Here is a 17070-nt window from a genome sequence, read left to right as displayed (position 1 = left end):
AAACATATTTTTATATATCAACTTCCTCCAGAAAGTTAAACAGATTTGTAAATTACTTCTATTAAAAAATCTTAATCCTTTCAGTACTTATGAGCTTCTGAAGTTAAATTTGTTCTTTTCTGCCTAAGTGCTCTCTGATGACACGTGTCTTGGGAACCGCCCAGTTTAGAAGAGGTTTGCTATGGGGATTTGCTTCTAAACTGGGCGTTTCCCGAGACACATGTCATCAGAGAACACGTAGACAGAAAAGAACAACCTTAACTTCAGCAGCTCATAAGTACTGAAAGGATTAAGATTTTTTAATAGAAGTAATTTACAAATCTGTTTAACTTTCTGGAGCCAGTTGATATACAAAAAAAAAGTTTTTTCCTGGATAACCCCTTTAAGCTTTGTGTGTCAGTTCATTTGCCACTGGCAGTCACAAGCGGACACACAGAGCTAACCAGCTGCAGCAGGGAGCTTGCTCCTGTGATTGCCGTAGATGGGAAATACACTGCGGCTGCGCTCCATGTAACCCTAAGTGAATATGTCAATAAAAAATAAATTTTTGGCATATCCTAGGGATGGAGTTTTGACTGGTCAGGATAGTGCTCATGTGACCAGTGCTCATGTGACCAGGACAAACGCCTAATGTAAGACTTATGGGTCCGTCCTTGTCTCAGAGACACAGCGAGGAGAGAACCACGGTACCCGACTTGTGTCTCTCCTGCTGTTAAAGGAAAACTGTCAGCTTGCTCCCCCTGCACTAACCAGTGGTACTGGCTGGTAGTGTGGGGGACGCTGATGCCTACCATGCCCGGACCCGCCTCGCCGTTTGGCTGAAATCTTTGATTTTCTGTATATGCTAATCAGGTGCTAACTTGCACAGGCGGGATTACTGGCACTCTGACGTCAGTGCCGCTCGTCCGCAGCACCCTTCGCCTCTCCCTCTTCATTACAGAGAGGGGAGAAGAGGAATACTGATGAGCTGGGCGGCGCTGCGGACAAACGGCGCTGACGTCAGAGTGCCCGTAACCCTGCCTGTGCCAGTTAGCACCTAATTAGCATATATATATATATATATATATATATATATATATAGCGTCCTGGTCTCAGACACAGCACAAGTCTATGGGCGTCCTGGTCTCAGACACAGCACAAGTCTATGGGCGTCCTGGTCTCAGACACAGAACAAGTCTATGGGCGTCCTGGTCTCAGACACAGCACAAGTCTATGGGCGTCCTGGTCTCAGACACAGCACAAGTCTATGGGCGTCCTGGTCTCAGATACAGCACAAGTCTATCGGTGTCCTGGTCTCAGATACAGCACAAGTCTATGGGCGTCCTGGTCTCAGACACAGCACAAGTCTATGGGCGTCCTGGTCTCAGATACAGCACAAGTCTATGGGCGTCCTGGTCTCAGATACAGCACAAGTCTATGGGCGTCCTGATCTCAGATACAGCACAAGTCTATGGGTGTCCTGGTCTCCGATACAGCAAAAGTCTATGGGTGTCCTGATCTCAGATACACCACAAGTCTATGGGTGTCCTGGTCTCAGATACAGCACATGTCTATGGGTGTCCTGGTCTCAGATACAGCACAAGTCTATGGGTGTCCTGGTCTCAGATACAGCACAAGTCTATGGGTGTCCTGGTCTCAGATACAGCACATGTCTATGGGTGTCCTGGTCTCAGATACAGCACAAGTCTATGGGTGTCCTGGTCTCAGATACAGCACATGTCTATGGGTGTCCTGGTCTCAGATACAGCACAAGTCTATGGGTGTCCTGGTCTCAGATACAGCACAAGTCTATGGGCGTCCTGGTCTCAGATACAGCACAAGTCTATGGGCGTCCTGGTCTCAGATACAGCACATGTCTATGGGTGTCCTGGTCTCAGATACAGCACAAGTCTATGGGTGTCCTGGTCTCAGATACAGCACATGTCTATGGGTGTCCTGGTCTCAGATACAGCACAAGTCTATGGGCGTCCTGGTCTCAGATACAGCACATGTCTATGGGCGTCCTGGTCTCAGATACAGCACAAGTCTATGGGTGTCCTGGTCTCAGATACAGCACAAGTCTATGGGCGTCCTGGTCTCAGATACAGCACAAGTCTATGGGCGTCCTGGTCTCAGATACAGCACATGTCTATGGGTGTCCTGGTCTCAGATACAGCACAAGTCTATGGGCGTCCTGGTCTCAGATACAGCACATGTCTATGGGTGTCCTGGTCTCAGATACAGCACAAGTCTATGGGTGTCCTGGTCTCAGATACAGCACAAGTCTATGGGCGTCCTGGTCTCAGATACAGCACAAGTCTATGGGTGTCCTGGTCTCAGATACAGCGCACTTTTCTCCCTGCTCCTTATCAGTTATGCAGAACTTAATAAACCTTCCATGTTGGTGACCCACCACTCGCCACACCAACGTTACATATCACGTTACGTGTCCTACCATGTGCACTGTGATACCAGCATTTAGCATTAGAAATGTAGTTGCTACCTCCTCATTTCATCCCTCCGATGACATTTCATTATCACCCTTGATCCCCCTCTGTACCGCTTAATTCGCACCCTTGATCTCCCCCCAATGCCACTTCACTCCTCCTCCCCTTGATCCCTTCTCCCACATCATTCACCCCCTCTGATCCCCCCTCTTCTATTTAATCCCATCATCCCCTCTGCCCTTTATCAGTCCCTGGGCCACATATTTCCCCCTCCCCGAGTCACATCTTTCCCCTATCCTCACACTGATTCCCCCCCCCCCTCTAATTCACATCTCTCTCCCCCTCACATTGATCCCGACTGGGCCACATCCCCCCCCCCCCAGTCACATATTTCCCCCTCCTCCTCGCACTGATCCCCCCCGAGTCCCATCTCTCTCCCCCTCACAATGATTCCTCCCCCCCCACCACATCTTTCTCTCTCCCCCCTCTTTTTCCCCTCACATTGTTTGATCACCCCCCCCGTCACATCTTTCTCTCTCCCCCTCACAATGATTCCCCCCCGTCACATCCTTCTCTCTCCCCCATCATCACATCTTTTTCCCCTCACATTGATTGATCACCCCCCCCCCCCCCCATATCAAATCTTTCTCTCTCCCCCCCACATTGATCCCCCCTGGGCCACATCTTTCCCCCGTCCTCACACTGATCCCCCCCCCCCCGAGTCACATATTTCCCCCTCCTCCTCGCACTGATCCCCCCGAGTCCCATCTCTCTCCCCCTCACAATGATTCCCCCCCCACCACATCTTTCTCTCTCCCCCCTCTTTTTCCCCTCACATTGATTGATCACCCCCCCGTCACATCTTTCTCTCTCCCCCTCACAATGATTCCCCCCCCCCCCGTCACATCCTTCTCTCTCCCCCATCATCACATCTTTTTCCCCTCACATTGATTGATCACCCCCCCCAATATCACATCTTTCTCTCTCCCCCTCACATTGATCCCCCCTGGGCCACATCTTTCCCCCCTCCTCACCGATTCCTTTGCATTTTGTTCCATTACCTGGCCTGTACCCGGGTCCGCTCTGTCAGGCTCAGGAGCCATCCGGGCTGTATACACTTTCTTCCGTGCGCAGTCAGTGCACTGACCAGTGACGTCCTTCTGTGCGGCTCCTTGGGGGCGACACACGTCAGTCCTGGCAGCAACCGCGGCGCTGGCTACCTATTCAGGATCAGGAAATCCGGCCACGGCCACTTTAGAACAGTGACCGGTGGTGGTTGCTGCAGGACTGACCGCCCCATGACCTGGGGTAGACCACCGACACACTACTGTGTCATGGCACCCAGTTTGGAAAGCCCTGTGTTAGGGTCTGAACACTAAAACCTTTTACATGGTCCTGAGCACATCACAAGTTTTTTTTTTTTTTTACTGACAGGAAAACTTAAAATATCAAAAAACTACAACTCCCATCGTGCTTTGACCAGACTTTTGCTGGACAGCCGCGGGCGGATCCACTAAGATCATCTCCATATAATATTGGAGAGAATCACGTTACATGAAATGGCGCGGACGGCGAGTATTAGCAGCTGTTAACAGTCTGAGGAAGCAACCGGCCCGGTCCGTCCAAGACATCTTCCTCCTGTGATGAGTCATATGCAGCAAATAAAGGAGATGTCTCCTTCACGCTGACTTTGACAGGACAAATCCGTGGGCCTTTTATAGAAGGAAGAATCAGAGACGTCTCCTAAGAATGCAGCAGATGTCCAGGGGGTAGGAGGATCTGTGTGCTGGGGCTCCTGCAAAGAACGAGCTTCAAAGGGCACAGGATTACAGACAGATGACACTGTGCAAGCACAAGACTGGGCCGGCACAAGACCGAAACACCCACGTCTCCAGCTATCAATAGAGAGAAGGATCCAGATAATGGGGAGAAGGAAGGCGAGTCACATAAAACCCTAACAGGACTGAAGTGAAGTCAGAGGAACCGCCATGAAAGAGTACAACTATATATACACTATAATACTGCTCCTATATACAAGAATATAACTACTATAATACTGTTCCCTATATACAAGTATATAACTACTGTAATACTGCCCCCTATATACAAAAATATATCTACTATAATACTGCTCCTATATACAAGAATATAACTACTATAATACTGCCCCTATATACAGGAATATAACTACTATAATACTGCTCCTATATACAAGAATATAACTACTATAATACTGTTCCCTATATACAAGTATATAACTACTGTAATACTGCTCCTATATACAAGAATATAACTACTATAATACTGCTCCTATATACAAGAATATAACTACTATAATACTGCTCCTATATACAAGAATATAACTACTATAATACTGCCCCTATATACAAGAATATATCTACTATAATACTGCTCCTATATACAAGAATATAACTACTATAATACTGCTCCTATATACAAGAATATAACTACTATAATACTGCTCCTATATACAAGAATATAACTACTATGATACTGCCCCCTATATACAAGAATATAACTACTATAATACTGCTCCTATATATAAGAATATAACTACTATAATACTGCCCCTATATACAGGAATATAACTACTATAATACTGCTCCTATATACAAGAATATTACTACTATAACACTGCTCCTATATACAAGAATATAACTACTATAATACTGTTCCCTATATACAAGTATATAACTACTGTAATACTGCCCCCTATATACAAGAATATAACTACTATAATACTGCTCCTATATATAAGAATATAACTACTATAATACTGCCTCCTATATACAAGAATATAACTACTATAATACTGCTCCTATATACAAGAATATAACTACTATAATACTGGCTCCTATATACAAGAATATAACTACTATAATACTGCTCCTATATACAAGAATATAACTACTATAATACTGCCTCCTATATACAAGAATATAACTACTATAATACTGCCTCCTATATACAAGAATATAACTACTATAATACTGCTCCTATATACAAGAATATAACTACTATAATACTGCTCCTATATACAAGAATATATCTACTATAATACTGCTCCTATATACAAGAATATAACTACTATAATACTGCTTCTATATACAAGAATATAACTACTATAATACTGCTCCCTATACACAAGAATATATCTACTATAATACTGCTCCTATACACAAGAATATAACTACTATAATACTGCTCCTATATACAAGAATATAATTACTATAATACTGCTCCTATATACAAGAATATAACTACTATAATACTGCTCCTATACACAAGAATATAACTACTATAATACTGCTCCTATATACAAGAATATAACTACTATAATACTGCTCCTATATACAAGAATATAACTACTATAATACTGCTCCTATATACAAGAATATATCTACTATAATACTGTCCCTATATACAAGAATATAACTACTATAATACTGCTCCTATATACAAGAATATAACTACTATAATACCGCTATAATACTGCTCCTATATACAAGAATATAACTACTATAATACTGCTCCTATATACAAGAATATAACTACTATAATACTGCTCCTATATACAAGAATATAACTACTATTATACTGTCCCTATATACAAGAATATAACTACTATAATACTGCTCCTATATACAAGAATATAACTACTATAATACTGCTCCTATATACAAGAATATAACTACTATATTACTGCTCCCTATATACAAGAATATAACTACTATAATACTGCTCCTATATACAAGAATATAACTACTATAATACTCCTCCTATATACAAGAATATAACTACTATAATACTGTTCCTATATACAAGAATATAACTACTATAATACTGCTCTTATATACAAGAATATAACTACTATAATACTGCTCCTATATACAAGAATATAACTACTATAATACTGCCTCCTATATACAAGAATATAACTACTATAATACTGCTCCTATATAAAAGAATATAACTACTACAATACTGCTCTCTATATACAAGAATATAACTACTATAATACTGCTCCTATATACAAGAATATAACTACTATAATACTGCCTCCTATATACAAGAATATAACTACTATAATACTGCCCCTATATACAAGAATATAACTACTACAATACTGCCTCCTATATACAAGACTATAACTACTATAATACTGCTCCTATATACCAGAATATAACTACTATAATACTGCTCCTATATACAAGAATATATCTACTATAATACTGCTCCTATATACAAGAATATAACTACTATAATACTCCTCCTATATACAAGAATATAACTACTATAATACTGTTCCTATATACAAGAATATAACTACTATAATACTGCTCCTATATACAAGAATATAACTACTATAATACTGCTCCTATATACAAGAATATAACTACTATAATACTGTTCCTATATACAAGAATATAACTACTATAATACTGCTCCTATATACAAGAATATAACTACTATAATACTGTTCCCTATATACAAGAATATAACTACTGTAATACTGCCCCCTATATACAAGAATATAACTACTGTAATACTGCTCCTATATATAAGAATATAACTACTATAATACTGCCCCTATATACAGGAATATAACTACTATAATACTGCCTCCTAGCTGTGAGGTTGTGTGTCAGTAGTTCTCCTGATGTCTGGAGAAAGCCCAGGGCGGGGCCACCCTGGGCGGGGAAGCTCCCCAAGCAAGGCCCAGGCTTCTCGGCCTACACTGGGGGAAAACTCCCAGGCTTCTTCTAATGTGGATGTAAATCCTAAAGTCATTCCAGTACAGAAGAATACTGAGCATGTAAGTCCAGCCATTGTAAAGAAGGAAAATACAGCGATGGATGTATGTAAAGAAAAGAAAGCAGCAGCAGCAAGTATGTCTAAGGAATGTGATGTGGTACAGTCTGCCAGCCATGGTGTACAGTGTGATGGTAATATGACTGAATTCAAGACAGAATCCATTGTGGGAACTCCAAAGTCTGCAAACAGAGGCCATGGAGGTGCACAGGAGCTGGGGCAGAGTGGATCCAATGCAGCAGGTGTGCAGCTCCACTCTCCAGCACAGAGACAGAGGAGGACATCACTGGAGAGACAAACACTACAGGAGAACCTACAGCAACAAGAGGTGGTCTCCAGCATGACCCGCTCAGGCCGCACAAGATCCCAGGCCGGAGGTAAGAGCCACAATACTGACAAGTCCATGGAGGTGACACCAGGGAAATATGTGGAGAAATATGAAAGTGTTTGCAGAACTGTTCCTGCCCCAGACCCTAATGTATGTGGCCGGGCCTCAGGAGATACAACCAGCCAAGGCTCCGGTGTGTTTACCCAGCCTGAGAGACTGTCCAGACCCCTCCAGCAGGGCAAAGAGACCGCCCGGGCACCAGAGCTACAGCTGGCGGAGGAGATCCCTGCACTGGTGAGGAGGATGGAGGAGCTGAAACACCAAAAACAAATGCTGCAAATGCAGATTGACTGTATATACAAACTAAGGACTGCGAACCCACAGTACAAGTCCATGCATGATGATAAACTGTATGCACTGAGCACAGAACTGGCCACCATAGTGAGCGAGATGGACTCTATACTGGAGAGGATGGGACCCTTAGCGGAATCCTATAGGAACAAGGAACGCTTTTCCCAGTACCAGCTGAGTTTTGGTGCAGAGCCTAGATCCGATGTGGAAGCAGACATCACCCCAGATGAGCCCCAGCAGGTGACAAGACCCCTGATAAAAGCCCCAAGTTTCACCTTCAAGGATCGGCATGTTCATAAGCCCGAGGAGCAGCAACCTCAGAGACCTGCAGCTGTTCCTGAGCCTGCAACTCAGTTACCAGCAGAGGCACCACAAGTCCCAGTGCATCAGGAGGACATTGAACATTTGCCGGTGTATGAAGGTGATGGGGTGATGGAGCAGAGCTCTAATGTTGGGGCACGGACTAGGGGTGAGGACTGTAATGATGTTGGGGCACGGACTGGGGGTGAGGACTGTGATAATGTTGGGGCACGGACTGGGGGTGCGGACTGTGTTGTTCCTGAGGGGTCGGTGGCTGGAGGGGGTGCACAATCTGTGTGGGGTGTAATGTCTGATAATGATATAGAGGTGGATGGGACAGGTGATGTGGTACACAATACTGTGCAGGATTTCCCCCCTTTACCCACAAGTACAGCAGCTGTGGCAGGGCCCCCTAGAGTAGACCCCAACCCTGTAAGACAGGACACAGTTACCCGCCAGGTTCCTCCTAGAAATGCCTGGAGCCGTGGTGCTCCATCGTTCACCTCCAGCCCCAATTACACTGGCCAGGCATTTAAAAGGAGGAATGTTGTGCGATTCCGGCACAGAGGTGCCAAGGAGGACCTTCCGGATAGGAGGTTTGTGGTGAGGGAGCTCCTGTGCCACCAGATGGGGTTTGTGCCAGCGGACATCTTGGCTGTAATAAACCTACCAGATAGACAGGGCTATGATGTCAGCTTTAAGCTAATGTCTAATCTGGATAGGTTCTGGTCCAACTTCCCTAGGTTCAGAGACGCAGAGGGATGGAGTAAATTCAGTTTTATTCCCATATCCAAGCCAGATACCGTTATCATCAATATCATCTTCTGGAATGAAGCTGTTCCTCCCCAGGACATTGTGGTGTGGCTCCGCAGACATTGTGACCTGGTGTCTGATCTCACCAAGAACAGAGATGATGACGGTATCTGGACTGGAGGGTGGAAGGTCCTGGTGAAGCTGCGCCAACATGGGAACATCACCCAACATCTGCCAAATTCCTTCTTTATTGGTAGAGAGAAGGGCGTTTGTTTCTACCCTGGTCAGCCAAGAAAGTGTTTTAAATGTGGTAAACCTGGGCATCTGGCTAACACCTGTACTGTGGTAAAATGTAACCTGTGTGGTGAGACTGGTCACCTAAGTGCTGACTGTCACAACATCAGATGTAATCTATGTGGTGAGATCGGTCACCCTCACCGGGACTGTCCCAATGCCTGGCACAACATCTGCCGGGAGCTTCCTGATGAGGACCTTGTGGCGGGGGCAGAGGCTGTAGAGGAGGAGGCTTTGTTATCAGGCCCTATACTGACCAGACAGGAGGTTCAGACAGATGTGAGTAACACTGCACCAACACCTCAGCAGTCAGAGAGCACACAGGGGGACATGGAGGTTGTACCACAAGACCAGCAGCAGCCGGGGGTGTCCACTTCTGTGTCTGAGGGGAATAGGATACAGCAAAATAAAAGGAGAAAAAAAGACAAGTCCTCCCGCAGGCCTGAGGGGGAGAACAGCTCCGGCCAAAGTCTGAAGAAAAGGGCGGACAACAGGGCAGGAGTGATGGTCGTGTCCAACAGGTACGAGGTCCTGTCAGAGTCTGAGGGAGATCTGGACACTGAATTGAAAAGAATAGAGGATGACTGTGACGTTGACACAAGGGACCAACCCCCAATAAAAAAGAAACCCCCGAGTGTAAAACCTCAGGTAGAGTCAGACATGGAGACAGGTGGTGGACAGCGGGACTCAGATTCTGACTTGTGATAATGGGGGTCAGGTCTCTGCTCTTCTTTCTTATCATGGCTGGGTTTACTATAAGGGTAACTTCTAGTAATGTGAACAGTATTAAAGTGAGGAGGACACGGCACGTAGTCTATGACCATCTTAGGGATCTAGACACAGATATCATCTTTATGCAGGAGACGCGCCTGACTTCTTCGGGGTATTTACGTGAGGCTGAGAGGGAATGGACGTCTGGTCCTTCTTTCTGGTCACTGGCTGTGGAGCCTTATGCCGGGGTGGCCATACTGTTTACCACCAGGGATGTGACTGTACATAGGATGACAGAGGTCGTTATGGGAAGGTGTCTGATCCTGGAGGTCACTATCCATGGTAGAAGACTCCGGCTCATAAATATCTATGGCCCACAGACAGTGGCAGAAAGGGTCCAGCTATTTAATGAGGTAAAACCATATCTATTCACATCTGTTCCTGTAATCATGGCCGGGGATTTTAATGTCACTAGGACATCGGGTGACAGGTCCTCAGGTAGAGCGGTGGCCAGGGACTCCAGGGTCCTAAATAACATAATCTTGCAGGCCGGTCTGAGTGATGTCTTCACACAGGGTGGAAGGAAACCGAAACTAACATACTCATGTTCTGACAGGAGCAGTAGAATAGATATGGCGTTTGTGGGACCTGAAGAATTTATTAGTGATAGGAATGAGAGAACTGTCCCTTATTCAGATCACATGGCCTTAGCTTTCTGCCTTGGTGTCAGTAAGCGCCCAGATATTGGAAGGGGGCTCTGGAAGCTTAATTCCAGTATCTTGGAGGATGTCTATGTCCAGAAATGTGTTTATTCCTTCATGCAGAGCCAGCTAGAGCGGGTGGACTTCTATGATGATATGGCCGCCTGGTGGGAGGATGTCAAGGATGAGATCAGAACCCTCTTAAAGAGACTGTCCTTTAAAAAGGGGAGGAGTAAGTATGGCCAGTATCTCAAGCTGCGCAAAGAATTGGAGTCATTATATTCGGCGGGTGGGGACCAACAAAGGATAGACCGGCTGAAATCTGAGATAAGACAGTATCAGTACAGCAGGTATACCTCCCTGGTTCTTGAACGGGATTATGGGTCCTTAGGGTCTCCTGATCCCTTTGAGAATTGCCGGGAGCGGGTGGCAAATAAATCTGTCACCGGTCTCACTGACTCCCAGGCTGTTTTGCAGGAATCTCGGGAGGGTATCCTGGGGGTGGTGAGATCGTACTATGCTGACTTGTTTCAGAGGAAGGTTTTGGATAGAGACAAGATGACCCAATTCTTGGAGACAACTCCGCTCCCTGATACTAATGATTTGGACTTTTCTCCTTTGACAGCAGAATTGACGGTGGCGGAGGTCAAAGAGGCCATTGATAAGTTACATCTGAAGAAGGCACCAGGTCCGGATGGGATAACAGCAGAATTCTATAAGACATTCAGAGACCTCTTGGCTCCAATCCTCGTGGATGTTTACACAAATTGTCTAGAAAGTCACCTGATGCCTCCATCCATGAGAGTGTCCTCGCTGATTCTGCTGTCGAAAGGTAAAGAGCCGAGTGACATCAAGAACTGGAGGCCGATTGCCCTCTTGAATGTCGACAGGAAGATTCTGGCAAAGATCCTGTTTTCTAGGTTAGTTTGTCTGTCCCCGGCACTGTTGGCAGGCTGTCAGTATGGCACAGTAAAAGGGCGGAACATCTCTGGGGCAGTGATCTCCATAAGGGAGATGTTTGAGAGATGTAAAGCCCTGAGGTGTGGGAGATATGTTGTGAGTCTTGACCAGGCTAAAGCCTTTGACAGAGTAGATCACGAGTATCTATGGGCCACTTTGTCAAAGTACGGTATTCCGGGACAATTCATCGATTGGCTGAAGACTTTGTATTGTGAGGCCGAGAGCTTTCCTCTGATCAATGGTTGGCAGGGTGACACGTTCAGGGTTGAGGCGGGGGTGAGACAAGGTTGCCCGCTGAGTCCGCTGCTGTATGTATTTGCCTTAGACCCATTTCTGAGGTCACTGCAGGAGTGTGGTTTTCAGGGGGTGCCGGTCCCCCACTGCCTGCCCCTGAGTGTTGTTGCCTACGCGGATGATGTGACTGTAGTGATATCTGAGCCTCGTGAGGTGGAGATGTTGTCTGCGGCCATCAGAAGTTACTCAGAGGCCTCAGGGTCTCTGGTCAACCTTGAGAAGAGTCAAGCTCTCTGGGTATCAGATACTGATCCAGACTTTGATCTTCCCCTATTTGTGAGAGCCTCCACCTATATTAAAATCCTAGGGGTCAAATTCGGGAGGGATGATAACGCCAAACTAAATTGGGAAGAGAAGTTGGAAGCCGGAAATGCAAAGGTTCAGCGATGGAAGAACTGGAGGCTGACCTATAGAGAAAGGGTTAAAATGTTGAAGACTTACCTGGTCCCCGTCTTCTTGTATGTCTCTGTCGTTTTTCCTTTGCCAGAATGTTTCTCCGCTCGGCTCTTTAGCCTGTTCTTCCAAATGTTTTGGGGGAACAGGTTGAACCCAATAAAAAGAGGGATCACCTACCTACAGAGGAGAGAGGGTGGGTTGGATATGCTGAATCCAAGGGTGTTCTTTGACTCCATGTTTCTAAAAGTCAATTTTGGTTGCCTGGACTCAAACAACAGCTCCCTGTGGGCGAATAGTATCAGGGACTGGATATTGCCTTTTGCAGAGTCTTGGGTGCGAGGCGGCAGTCTCAAGAGGGGGAGATGGACGCGTGACTACCTCCCCCCGTACCTGGAATACGGGCTCAGATGTCTGAAGAGATGGCGCATTGAGAAGTCCTATATTGAGAGTAAGACCCGTAAGGACCTATATGTCAGGGTGTGCAGTACATTCTTCTGTTTACAGCCAGCACTAAGGGACTGTACATCTGCCATCTTACGGGACAGTCTGAGGCTTCTTAACAGTGTGAGGCTACCGAAAAAATTCCATGATATTGCCTGGCTGTCCTTACACGGGAAACTGTTCGTAAGAGGGAATTTAAAATACCTGAGTGTGTCTGATCGGAAGTGTCCCCTAGGGTGTCAGGAGGAGGAGACCATGACACATTTTATATCGGAGTGCTGGGGAAGGCGACACATATGGCAGACGATATCCAACAAGCTAAGAATCCCGAGACTACAGACCCTAAAATACTCAGAAATAATTTACGGTGTAACATCTAGTATAAGTGACATTGACCGGGAGACCTTATATATCATCATATCTGTGATAAAATACTATCATTGGCACACCAGAACCAGAGTCTCCATGTACAGTGAACCCTTCCATGATAGGAGAGCAGTAGACCTGATCATGTCAGAGCTGAGGTGGATCAAGTGTTTGGAGGTCAGGGGGAATAGGAAGAACCAAACATTATGGAGGAACGTGTATATAGAATGATATTTACCTTCATGATGCTTTTGTGTTGTTCATTTATTTACTTTTCTTCTCATATAAAAGCAATGGGCTTTTTCTAAGTTAACATTATTGTTTCTTTTGTAATGGAAGTGTATGATATTTAATATTTGATATTGTTTTGATAATTTTTGGTCGAGTGTACTGTAATATTTATGTTTGTTTTTTACTAATAAAAATTGCCTCCTATATACAAGAATATAACTACTATAATACTGCTCCTATATACAAGAATATAACTACTATAATACTGCTCCTATATACAAGTATATAACTGCTATAATACTGCCTCCTATATACAAGAATATAACTACTATAATACTGCCTCCTATATACAAGAATATAACTACTATAATACTGCCTCCTATATACAAGAATATAACTACTATAATACTGCCTCCTATATACAAGAATATAACTACTATAATACTGCCCCTATATACAAGAATATATCTACTATAATACTGCTCCTATATACAAGAATATAACTACTATAATACTGCTCCTATATACAAGAATATAACTACTATAATACTGCTCCTATATACAAGAATATAACTACTATAATACTGCACCTATATACAAGAATATAACTACTATATTACTGCTCCCTATATACAAGAATATAACTACTATAATACTGCTCCTATATACAAGAATATAACTACTATAATACTGCTCCTATATACAAGAATATAACTACTATAATACTGCTCCTATATACAAGAATATAACTACTATAATACTGTTCCTATATACAAGAATATAACTACTATAATACTGCTCCTATATACAAGAATATGACTACTATAATACTGCCTCCTATATACAAGAATATAACTGCTATAATACTGCTCCTATATACAAGAATATATCTACTATAATACTGCCTCCTATATACAAGAATATAACTACTATAATACTGCTCCTATATACAAGAATATAACTACTATAATACTGCTCCTATATACAAGAATATAACTACTATAATACTGCCTCCTATATACAAGAATATAACTACTATAATACTGCCTCTATATACAAGAATATAACTACTATAATACTGCCTCCTATATACAAGAATATAACTACTATAATACTGCTCCTATATACAAGAATATATCTACTATAATACTGCTCCTATACACAAGAATATAACTACTATAATACTGCTCCTATATACAAGAATATAACTACTATAATACTGCTCCTATATACAAGAATATAACTACTATAATACTGCTCCTATACACAAGAATATAACTACTATAATACTGCTCCTATATACAAGAATATAACTACTATAATACTGCTCCTATATACAAGAATATAACTACTATAATACTGCTCCTATATACAAGAATATATCTACTATAATACTGTCCCTATATACAAGAATATAACTACTATAATACTGCTCCTATATACAAGAATATAACTACTATTATACTGTCCCTATATACAAGAATATAACTACTATAATACTGCTCCTATATACAAGAATATAACTACTATAATACCGCTATAATACTGCTCCTATATACAAGAATATAACTACTATAATACTGCTCCTATATACAAGAATATAACTACTATTATACTGTCCCTATATACAAGAATATAACTACTATAATACTGCTCCTATATACAAGAATATAACTACTATAATACTGCACCTATATACAAGAATATAACTACTATATTACTGCTCCCTATATACAAGAATATAACTACTATAATACTGCTCCTATATACAAGAATATAACTACTATAATACTGCTCCTATATACAAGAATATAACTACTATAATACTGCTCCTATACACAAGAATATAACTACTATAATACTGCTCCTATATACAAGAATATAACTACTATAATACTGCTCCTATATACAAGAATATAACTACTATAATACTGCTCCTATATACAAGAATATATCTACTATAATACTGTCCCTATATACAAGAATATAACTACTATAATACTGCTCCTATATACAAGAATATAACTACTATAATACTGCACCTATATACAAGAATATAACTACTATATTACTGCTCCCTATATACAAGAATATAACTACTATAATACTGCTCCTATATACAAGAATATAACTACTATAATACTCCTCCTATATACAAGAATATAACTACTATAATACTGTTCCTATATACAAGAATATAACTACTATAATACTGCTCTTATATACAAGAATATAACTACTATAATACTGCTCCTATATACAAGAATATAACTACTATAATACTGCCTCCTATATACAAGAATATAACTACTATAATACTGCTCCTATATAAAAGAATATAACTACTACAATACTGCTCTCTATATACAAGAATATAACTACTATAATACTGCTCCTATATACAAGAATATAACTACTATAATACTGCCTCCTATATACAAGAATATAACTACTATAATACTGCCCCTATATACAAGAATATAACTACTACAATACTGCCTCCTATATACAAGAATATAACTACTATAATACTGCTCCTATATACCAGAATATAACTACTATAATACTGCCTCCTATATACAAGAATATAACTACTATAATACTGCTCCTATATACAAGAATATAACTACTATAATACTGTTCCTATATACAAGAATATATCTACTATAATACTGCTCCTATATACAAGAATATAACTACTATAATACTGTTCCTATATACAAGAATATATCTACTATAATACTGCTCCTATATACAAGAATATAACTACTATAATACTGTTCCTATATACAAGAATATATCTACTATAATACTGCCTCCTATATACAAGAATATAACTACTATAATACTGCTCCTATATACAAGAATATAACTACTATAATACTGCCTCCTATATACAAGAATATAACTACTATAATACTGCTCCTATATACAAGAATATAACTACTATAATACTGTTCCTATATACAAGAATATATCTACTATAATACTGCTCCTATATACAAGAATATAACTACTATAATACTGCTCCTATATACAAGAATATAACTACTATAATACTGTTCCTATATACAAGAATATAACTACTATAATACTGTTCCTATATACAAGAATATAACTACTATAATACTGCTCCTATATACAAGAATATAACTACTATAATACTGCTCCTATATACAAGAATATAACTACTATAATACTTCCCCTATATACAAGAATATAACTACCAGAATACTGCTCCTATATACAAGAATATAACTACTATAATACTGCTCCTATATACAAGAATATAACTACTATAATACTGCTCCTATATACAAGAATATAACTACTATAATACTGCTCCTATATACAAGAATATAACTACTATAATACTGCCTCCTATATACAAGAATATAACTACTATAATACTGCCTCCTATATACAAGAATATAACTACTATAATACTGCCTCCTATATACAAGAATATAACTACTATAATACTGCCCCTATATACAAGAATATAACTACTATAATACTGCCCCCATATACAAGAATATAACTACTATAATACTCCTCCTATATACAAGAATATAACTACTATGATACTGCTCCTATATACAAGAATATAATTACTATAATACTGCTCCTATATCGAAGAATATAACTACTAGAATACTGCTCCTATATACAAGAATATAACTAC

At 41.3% G+C, this 17070-nt stretch overlaps 1 protein-coding gene across 1 annotated transcript in view; it reads right to left on the bottom strand.

Annotated features, from left to right (window-relative positions):
• LOC130297380 (myosin-3) overlaps positions 1-17070 on the bottom strand; it is a 151237-nt gene that overhangs the window by 133755 nt on the left and 412 nt on the right. The gene's annotated exons all lie outside the window — the stretch shown is intronic.

Source organism: Hyla sarda, chromosome 13, assembly GCF_029499605.1.
Source record: "Hyla sarda isolate aHylSar1 chromosome 13, aHylSar1.hap1, whole genome shotgun sequence".
NCBI classification, from domain to species: Eukaryota; Metazoa; Chordata; class Amphibia; order Anura; family Hylidae; genus Hyla; species Hyla sarda.
Note: the sequence above shows the minus strand (reverse complement) of the source record. Positions and strands in the feature narration are given on the sequence as shown.